An 11,158-nucleotide genomic window follows, 5' to 3' on the forward strand; every position below is an offset into this window, starting at 1 on the left:
AGTCAGTCCTACTGTATTCCGATTCATTAGAGCTGCATTCGTGATCCAGTACATTTGGAATGAGTAAGAATCACTGGAGGCGGGTTCGAAGTGCGTTCTAAGTATTCCAACAGCAAGTTTGAAAAAAATAATTATTTTGACATTCTCTCCCGAATGCGGTTCGAATTTTGGAAAAACACAATTTTTTCTGGCTGATTCTCCTGGATTCCTGTTAATTCGAAATAAGTGTGAAGGACCCTTAACACTAATAATTAGGGGTCTTTGGGACTCCGATGTATTTGAGTTGAGGTCAAACCCTGCTAGTGGTTAAAGTGATTGCTTGTGACAAACACGTGGGCCATTTCTCCAGCTGGACACGTGTGGAACCCACTTCAGGTGTCGTCTCCTCAGAAATACCTGGAATATTGATCACTGCCACATGTAGCCAGACTCACTTATCAGGTGTCGTCTCCTCAGATATACCTGGAATATTGATCACTGCCGCATGTAGCCAGACTCACTTATCAGGTGTGAAGTCCTCAGATATTCCTGGAATATTGATCACTGCCACATGTAGCCAGACTCACTTATCAGGTGTCGTCTCCTCAGATATACCTGGAATATTGATCACTGCCGCATGTAGCCAGACTCACTTATCAGGTGTCGTCTCCTCAGATATACCAGGAATATTGATCACTGCCGCATGTAGCCAGACTCACTTATCAGGTGTCGTCTCCTCAGATATACCTGGAATATTGATCACTGCCGCATGTAGCCAGACTCACTTATCAGGTGTCGTCTCCTCAGATATACCTGGAATATTGATCACTGCCGCATTTAGCCAGACTCACTTATCAGGTGTTGTCTCCTCAGATATTCCTGGAATATTGATCACTGCCGCATGTAGCCAGACTCACTTATCAGGTGTCATCTCCTCAGATATACCTGGAATATTGATCACTGCCGCATGTAGCCAGACTTACTTATCAGGTGTCGTCTCCTCAGATATACCGGGAATATTGATCACTGCCGGATATAGCCAGACTCACTTATCAGGTGTGAAGTCCTCAGATATACCAGGAATATAAGCACTGCCGCATGTAGCCAGACTCACTTATCAGGTGTCGTCTCCTCAGATATTCCTGGAATATTGATCACTGCCGCATCTAGCCAGACTCACTTATCAGGTGTGAAGTCCTCAGATATACCTGGAATATTGATCACTGCCGCCTATAGCCAGACTCACTTATCAGGTGTCGTCTCCTCAGATATACCTGGAATATTGATCACTGCCGCATGTAGCCAGACTCACTTATCAGGTGTCGTCTCCTCAGATATACCTGGAATATTGATCACTGCCGCATATAGCCAGACTCACTTATCAGGTGTCGTCTCCTCAGATATACCTGGAATATTGATCACTGCCGCATGTAGCCAGACTCACTTATCAGGTGTCGATCTCCTCAGATATACCAGGAATATTGATCACTGCGCGATGTAACCAGACTCACTTATCAGGTGTCGTCTCCTCAGATATACCTGGAATATTGATCACTGCCGCATGTAGCCAGACTCACTTATCAGGTGTGAAGTCCTCAGATATACCAGGAATATTGATCACTGCCGCATGTAGCCAGACTCACTTATCAGGTGTCATCTCCTCAGATATACCTGGAATATTGATCACTGCCGCATGTAGCCAGACTCACTTATCAGGTGTCGTCTCCTCAGATATTCCTGGAATATTGATCACTGCCGCATGTAGCCAGACTCACTTATCAGGTGTGAAGTCCTCAGATATACCTGGAATATTGATCACTGCCGCATGTAACCAGACTCACTTATCAGGTGTCGTCTCCTCAGATATACCTGGAATATTGATCACTGCCGCATGTAGCCAGACTCACTTATCAGGTGTGATCTCCTCAGATACCAGGAATATTGATGGAATATTGATCACTGATATACCATTGGAATATTGCGCATGTAGCCAGACTCACTTATCAGGTGTCGTCTCCTCAGATATACCAGGAATATTGATCACTGCCGCATGTAGCCAGACTCACTTATCAGGTGTCGTCTCCTCAGATATACCAGGAATATTGATCACTGCCGCAGTGTGAAGTCCTCAGATATACCTGGAATATTGATCACTGCCGCATGTAGCCAGACTCACTTATCAGGTGTCGTCTCCTCAGATATACCAGGAATATTGATCACTGCCGCATGTAGCCAGACTCACTTATCAGGTGTCGTCTCCTCAGATATACCTGGAATATTGATCACATATAGCCGCATATAGCCAGACTCACTTATCATGTAGGGTCGTCTCCTCAGATATACCAGGAATATTGATCACTGCCGCATGTAGCCAGACTCACTTATCAGTGTGTCTCCTCAGTCTCCTCAGATATACCTGGAATATTGATCACTGCCGCATGTAGCCAGACTCACTTATCAGGTGTGAAGTCCTCAGATATACCAGGAATATTGATCACTGCCGCATGTAGCCAGACTCACTTATCAGGTGTCGTCTCCTCAGATATACCTGGAATATTGATCACTGCCGCATGTAGCCAGACTCACTTATCAGGTGTCGTCTCCTCAGATATACCTGGAATATTGATCACTGCCGCATATAGCCAGACTCACTTATCAGGTGTCGTCTCCTCAGATATACCAGGAATATTGATCACTGCCGACGCATATAGCCAGACTCACTTATCAGGTGTCGTCTCCTCAGATATACCAGGAATATTGATCACTGCCGCATGTAGCCAGACTCACTTATCAGGTGTGAAGTCTCCTCAGATATACCAGGAATATTGATCACTGCCGCATGTAGCCAGACTCACTTATCAGGTGTCGTCTCCTCAGATATACCAGGAATATTGATCACTGCCGCATGTAGCCAGACTCACTTATCAGGTGTCATCTCCTCAGATATACCAGGAATATTGATCACTGATGCATGTAGCCAGACTCACTTATCAGGTGTCGTCTCCTCAGATATACCAGGAATATTGATCACTGCCGCATGTAGCCAGACTCACTTATCAGGTGTCGTCTCCTCAGATATACCTGGAATATTGATCACTGCCGCATGTAGCCAGACTCACTTATCAGGTGTCGTCTCCTCAGATATACCTGGAATATTGATCACTGCCGCATGTAGCCAGACTCACTTATCAGGTGTGAAGTCCTCAGATATACCAGGAATATTGATCACTGCCGCATGTAGCCAGACTCACTTATCAGGTGTCGTCTCCTCAGATATACCTGGAATATTGATCACTGCCGCATGTAGCCAGACTCACTTATCAGGTGTGAAGTCCTCAGATATACCAGGAATATTGGAATATTGATCACTGTGCATGTAGCCAGACTCACTTATCAGGTGTCGTCTCCTCAGATATACCTGGAATATTGATCACTGCCGCATGTAGCCAGACTCACTTATCAGGTGTCGTCTCCTCAGATATACCTGGAATATTGATCACTGCCGCATGTAGCCAGACTCACTTATCAGGTGTCGTCTCCTCAGATATACCTGGAATATTGATCACTGCCGCATATAGCCAGACTCACTTATCAGGTGTCGTCTCCTCAGATATACCTGGAATATTGATCACTGCCGCATGTAGCCAGACTCACTTATCAGGTGTCGTCTCCTCAGATATACCTGGAATATTGATCACTGCCGCATATAGCCAGACTCACTTATCAGGTGTCGTCTCCTCAGATATACCAGGAATATTGATCACTGCCGCATGTAGCCAGACTCACTTATCAGGTGTCGTCTCCTCAGATATACCTGGAATATTGATCACTGCCGCATGTAGCCAGACTCACTTATCAGGTGTGAAGTCCTCAGATATACCAGGAATATTGATCACTGCCGCATGTAGCCAGACTCACTTATCAGGTGTCGTCTCCTCAGATATACCTGGAATATTGATGGAATAGCCAGACTCACTGATCACTGCCGCATCACTGCCGTAGCCAGACTCACTTATCAGGTGTCGACTCCTCAGATATACCTGGAATATTGATCACTGCCGCATATAGCCAGACACACTTATCAGGTGTCGTCTCCTCAGATATACCAGGAATATTGATCACTGCCGCATATAGCCAGACTCACTTATCAGGTGTCGTCTCCTCAGATATACCAGGAATATTGATCACTGCCGCATGTAGCCAGACTCACTTATCAGGTGTGAAGTCCTCAGATATACGAGGAATATTGATCACTGCCGCATATAGCCAGACTCACTTATCAGGTGTCGTCTCCTCAGATATACCAGGAATATTGATCACTGCCGCATGTAGCCAGACTCACTTATCAGGTGTCATCTCCTCAGATATACCAGGAATATTGATCACTGCCGCATGTAGCCAGACTCACTTATCAGGTGTGAAGTCCTCAGATATACCAGGAATATTGATCACTGCCGCATATAGCCAGACTCACTTATCAGGTGTGAAGTCCTCAGATATACCAGGAATATAATCACTGCCGCATATAGCCAGACTCACTTATCAGGTGTCGTCTCCTCAGAAATACCTGGAATATTGATCACTGCCGCATTTAACCAGACTCACTTATCAGGTGTCGTCTCCTCAGATATACCTGGAATATTGATCACTGCCGCATATAGCCAACTCACTTATCAGGTGTGATCTCCTCAGATATACCAGGAATATTGATCACTGCCGCATGTAGCCAGACTCACTTATCAGGTGTCGTCTCCTCAGATATACCAGGAATATTGATCACTGCCGCGTGTAGCCAGACCACTTATCAGGTGTCGTCTCCTCAGATATACCTGGAATATTGATCACTGCCGCATGTAGCCAGACTCACTTATCAGGTGTCGTCTCCTCAGATATACCTGGAATATTGATCACTGCCGCATGTAGCCAGACTCACTTATCAGGTGTCGTCTCCTCAGATATACCTGGAATATTGATCACTGCCGCATATAGCCAGACTCACTTAGTAGTCTGTGATACTGGCCATCGCCTCGGCCACCGAGCTGAACATGCTATGTGTTCTTGACACACAAGGGGAACATAGGTCGTGGCTGAAACATACCAGTTAAAACATGTCTAACTTCTGCCGGGGCAGTAGGGTAGTGGTTAAAGTGTTCACTCATCATGCCGAAACTCGGCTTCACATCTGCACATGGTACAATGTGTTGAGCCCATTTCTGGTGTCCCCCGCCTTGGTGTTGCAGGACTATTGCTGAAATCGACGAAATACTATACTCACTCACTATAATCATCATAATTAATGAAATTCAAACTTCAAAATGGTAGAACAATTATGATGCATCATGCCAAATTACAAAAACGACTGTACTTGTAGTTTTTGAGTAAGGTGGCCAAACACCGTCACGAACAGTTTTCTGCCAGACTGTAGATTCAGAGCACGTGCGTTTCAAAAACACCAACTCTAGTTTCACAGATCACCATTTTGAGAAAGGACACGCCATGTTTGTGGGCAAAACTACAATCGGTCTGTGTATTCTAGTACAACAGTGACCGCCTCCGTGGTGTAGTGGCTAGGGCGTCCGCCCGAATAGCGGAAGGTCGCGGGTTCGATCCCTGACCGCGTCATACCAACAGACGTTAAAATATGGTACTTGTTGGTCCCTGCCTGGCGCTCGGCATTAATGGGTACAACAAGGACTGGTTGGCTCGGAGTCAGTATAATGTGTTTGAGTGGGGTATTCATGCTTCACTGCGGCATGGTATCTCATTGGGGTAGCACTATAAAACCAGCTTAAGTCTGGGCTAGTACAAGCAACCGCACATACACATACACACGCATGCACGTCGTCATATGAGCGAAATATTCTCAAGCACGACGTAAAACCCAATTTCACCTAGTACAACAGTCATTACCATGGATGCAGGAATTACATGTCGTTCCTCGTCCTCTCAGCCGCCTCTTGTGCTTGCTCGTGTGTGAGATAATCACCTGATAATTAAAGATGGATATCGATGAAGCATTTCCCACTTTGTGTTTTCCAGAAGTTGTCACAGATCCAGCTGTACAGGCGGGTTACTCTCTGTTCAATAAGGACGGTAGGGTAAACTAGTGGATACAGCCCGGGTTCGATTCCCCACATGGGTACAATGTGTGAAGTCTATTTCAGGTGTTACCCAACATGATCTTGCTGAAATATTGCTGAAATATTGCTACAAGGGGCGTAAAACACAACCCACTCACTCACTCACTGTACGTTCACCAGTTGATGTGGAGAGCTCACCACCAGATAACCCGGATGTCAGGAACCGCTGACGTGGTCGAGTGACAGTGAGTGAGTGAGTTTGGTTATCCGGGTTATAAGTGGCCTTCAGCACCCCATACTTGTGCCACTTTAAACCCCTGGATGCCGAGTGACATTTTGTTACACTCGATGTGGAACTTGTTTAATCATACCTGAAGACTGCAAATTTACATTTTGTGAAGACAAACTATTTACTATCAAAACCAACATGAACTGCCGCAGCAAAAATGTTATATATATTTTAACATGTGCGGGATGTGCGAGCATTATACTGGAGAAACTGGGATCCAACTAAAGGACCTAGTCACTGTACACAGACAACAAACTCGAGATCTTAATGCGCGATGAAAGAAGCACATTGATGTATGCGGGAATGGCCAGTTTACTATCTTTCCGTTTGATCAATTGTTTAACAATGATAAACAATCACGGATGGAAAAAGAACAAATGTTCATAAGGCTGTTTAAACCTAAGCTTAATTCGGAAGTATAATTCTGTAACCTTCTCAATGTAACTCAGTGTATACTGATTACTGAAACCATAATTCATACACGTCCAGTGTCACGATATGGCTGAAATATTGCCGATGTGACGCTAAATAATAACTCACTCACTCACACATACACGTCCAGCACTAGTGTTTCGTTAGTTCGGTTCATAATTATTGAGAATTTTTCATGTTAGTTTGAACTCCTAGGTTTATTCATCAGCTCCACTGATGATGAAATTCTGCTATCAGACCAAGGGAGGCACTCTTCTTGTCTTTCTAGACGTGTCAGATTAGAGTTACCTCCCCTGAAATTTTAAGCAGAAGACATTTTCCAAAATGGCTGCTGAAGGGAAAAGAAGGTTGATTTTAAATTTGTACTGGAGGTATCACTGATGTCCAGAGCAGACGCTCCTCTATCAACTGTGTACAGGGTTAAGAAGAATAGTGAGAGTGGAGCTGGAATTGAGTACAAGAAAGGAGCAGGGGGGCCCAGAAAATTGGAATTTGGAGATGGGGTCAGAATTGGTATTTTGGCTTCAACTAAGAAAAGAGCAAGTATATCCAACATCAGGTATGAGATGCTAAATAGAGGCTCACCTAGTGCTTCTAAATCCACTATCAGACGAACTGATCTTGTATGGGACAAAAAGAGGGAACGCCGACTCCAGCCATGAAAGACAAGCATAAGGAAACCCGTGTTTTGTGGCGACCATGAAAACTTTGACTTGAGCAACATAATTTTCAGTGATGAAAGTTCAGCCTGGGTGTATCGTAATAATGTTAAAATGTGGACAAAATCTGATTCAGCACCGGCGTACCACAGGCCGAAATGTAGTCCCAAGTTTCATGTGTGGAGTGGAGTATCGTTACTGGGAACGACTATTTTGTGCGTGTTTGAGGGAAATTTGGCTAGTGAACGGTACACAGACATTCTTGAGAACTTTCTTCTTCCAAATGCAGGAGTCTTTTATGGGAATGACTGGATTTTGCAACAAACACGGCAAAGCCCTCTATACAGTGGTTCCAAGAGAAAAACATGATATTGCTCCCATTTCCCAGCTACAGCTCGGACCTGAATCCCACTGAGAACATTTGGGGGATGAAGGAGAGTGTTAACCAAAGGGGATTCACCAAACTTTGAAGACATGAAGAGAGAGGTAGTGCGATATTGGGACAGTATCCCTCATGAAACTCCAAATTCTCTGATAGGGAGTAAGCCTACCCGCATTAGACTGCATGGAAAGTAACGGGGATCCTATAGGCACGAGTAAACATAGTATGCTATGGGCACGAATGTAATATCTGCTTATTACCGAAGTCGTCAAATTGAGAACCCAAATGTGCTTTCAAACATAGGCTGGCTACCCGCCGTCGCAGTATGTAGAGCGCAACGTCATTAGAAGAAACGTGACGTTATAGCATTGTTCATGACGTCGCGTCACCATGACAAAGTGATATTTTGCCCTAGGGCATCGTATGAAAATATGCGCCCCGATATGTTTGCCCTCGCAGGTAATAAATAGAGGATATTATATGAGCGCCCATGTCATACTATGTTTACGACACGAGTGCCTAAATGTTGGTATTTCCCGAGCGAGAGCGAGGGATATACCGATATTTAGGCACGAGTGTCGTAAAAATATTCATTTCATACCTGCAGAAATCCACATGGTATGTACAAGTATTGAATACTGAGTAATTTCACATTTCAATCATTATACCCTTTTTAGTAACGTTCATGGGATTCTCAATAATTATGAACCGAACTGTAACTATGACGTCAAAACATGATGACGTCACAAAGCAATCTTACTTGAAATTCTTAACTTTGATCGTAGCCATTGTGTTAAGAATGGGCTTAAGAAGTTCGTAGGGCCACGAACGTTTCGAGAATAGTTGCCGGGTTGCCATTATTTTTCTGAATGTTATTGCGAAAAAGGTGTGTACAGAATTATATCTGAGATTTTTGCATGTAATAACCGTTACTGTGGTTACCGCCGAAACCAGTTACTAATGTGAAGCCAAACAATGCCAAGTACCTTAGACAGTAGGGGAAATCATCTGAAACCATGAGCTCAGTAAACTTTGGGGGCCAGTTATTGTTTTAAAACTGATATTATTAGAGGCTGTCACTACAATTACGGTCACTGCCGTTACCATGGGTTTTGTTACGGTAAGGACAGATTTTGTGACGGCAGTGACACTTTTCTAGTTTAATGTTGTTTGTATCTAAATTATCAATTCAAAGATTTCAAATGTTTTGGAATCTTATTTGACATAAACAAATTGTATCAAATGAATAAAATCAATAAGCATATAAGCATGATTTTTGTTGTTACGGTAAGGACAGGGTAGTGTAACGGCTGTGACAAAGAAGAAAACGGCTGTAATAGGGCCGTAACATGCAGTCTTTACCTGTTTTTTTACATTACAGGGACATCCATCAGTATTACCTATCAGTATTGCCTATTACCTATTACCTGTTCTTCAAACATTCTTAAATATGTTGACAAATTTCAATAAATCATCTTTTAAAGTAAACATTTAAAACTGACTATTATTAAAACTGTCACTACCGGTATTGTGTCACTACCGTAACAATTAATGCCAACGTCCATGCCATAACATTATCATTTTCCTTATTTAATTAAATTTGATTTATCTGTTTATGTCTGGATTTTGTAGTGCAAGTATGTTTGGTGGTAGAGCTTCAAGTAAGCATGTTCTCATTTTGAATTTTTCACTACATATTACTTTACATTTGCAAATCAGAAATGAAAGAATTTTTGTGGCTTGTTGGCCCATATAATTTCAAAACTCGTTAGCCATGTTCTTTACTTGGCAAAACTAAATATTTTAATATATATATATATGTACATTAAAGGTCACTTGCAACGTAAAACACAACTTTGCAGATTCTGATACCTTTCGGTATGCACTTACCGAAACAAATCATCAAAAATGCAAATTCAACTTATAAAGTTGAAAAATAACGCGATGAAAAAAAACCACGCGCGAAATCGGAGTTCAAACCATTCACTAATTTTCCCCCAGCGGGGAAAACTGGTTTCAACAGCTGGGCTGCGCTCATAGCACATGCGCAGTGAAATAGGTTCGCGCACTTGGAAGCGGGTTGTCCTGGTGAATACTCGTTGAAGGCTTTGGTGTGAGCTGTTTTGTTGATATTTCACAGGCGCGAGCTTTTTATAATGTTATGACAGTAGATTACCGATTTAACTGTTTACATAATTTCATTTATCTATTTCACCACACGTTCTCCTTACCGAGTCACTTTCTCAGTTGGACACTTAAAAGCAATGTCATTATTTAGCGTTGACAGAATTTCTAACTGTGATATAGATATGTCGTTGTCACAGACAAAACTCAATGTCTGTTTTATTGACACCTGCGTGTCTGCCTGCCTGTCTGCTAATGACAATATTCAATACACAACTTCGATCACTGACCACATGCAATTTGAACTTAACACCAATCAGGCTATACACCATAAACAAAACGCATTGATTGAGTTTGGTCTCTGTCACATTACACAGACAGGCAGGTGTGATACTTGTACACATGACATGTTATGATGTCTGTTGATTGCAAAATGTTAGACACAAAAAATGAGCATGTATTTCCAAAACCCAACATCGCTATATATACACCCACAATGAGCCGCGAGAGCATCTGCAAATGAACCAGCCGTTACACTTAAATGCACACCCACCCGCTCTGACTGGGTTCGGTATCCCGGCTGCTTCGTTTCTTGGGAAGTAAACATAAGTACAAAATATTGCACTTTTGATTTGTGATTGTACGCTTATAATTTTGTTTATATGTTTCTCATAATCAGCAATAAATGTATATCATATGTCATGAATAAGTGATAATTGTGTTTTAATTATGTTTGATTTTTTGGTTGCATGTGACCTTTAACTAAATATCATCTTTGGATTTTTTCTTTTCAAACTGACGTCACAAATTTTGTTACGGAAGTGACGCAATGTCATGAAATTACTAATGAAAGGGTTAAAATATGAAAAATGATGCTTGCATAATTTATGTTTTTTATATTCAGAATATTATGAACGTAATCAACAACATCTCAAAGGAAAACAAGAAAACAAAATTTACAATTTTTTGCCATCATGAAGTATGCACGAATTTTGAGAATGAATATATATATTCATTACATCATTATTTGCATACAGAAATATCATAGCACCAAATTCAAATGTAAGCAATTATTCATCATTCACATTGCAGTGACAATTTATGATACAGGTCAACTTCCTTCAGATATAACATATGTTATATTTGGGATTGCACTTTCTTAGTAAAGTACAAATTCTAGTACTTTTTGGGTTGAGTCCCATCCGGGATTCGA

The sequence above is a fragment of the Haliotis rubra genome, unplaced genomic scaffold (genome assembly GCF_003918875.1).
Source record: "Haliotis rubra isolate DU_JTF1 unplaced genomic scaffold, ASM391887v1 Scf692, whole genome shotgun sequence".
Classification (NCBI taxonomy): domain Eukaryota; kingdom Metazoa; phylum Mollusca; class Gastropoda; order Lepetellida; family Haliotidae; genus Haliotis; species Haliotis rubra.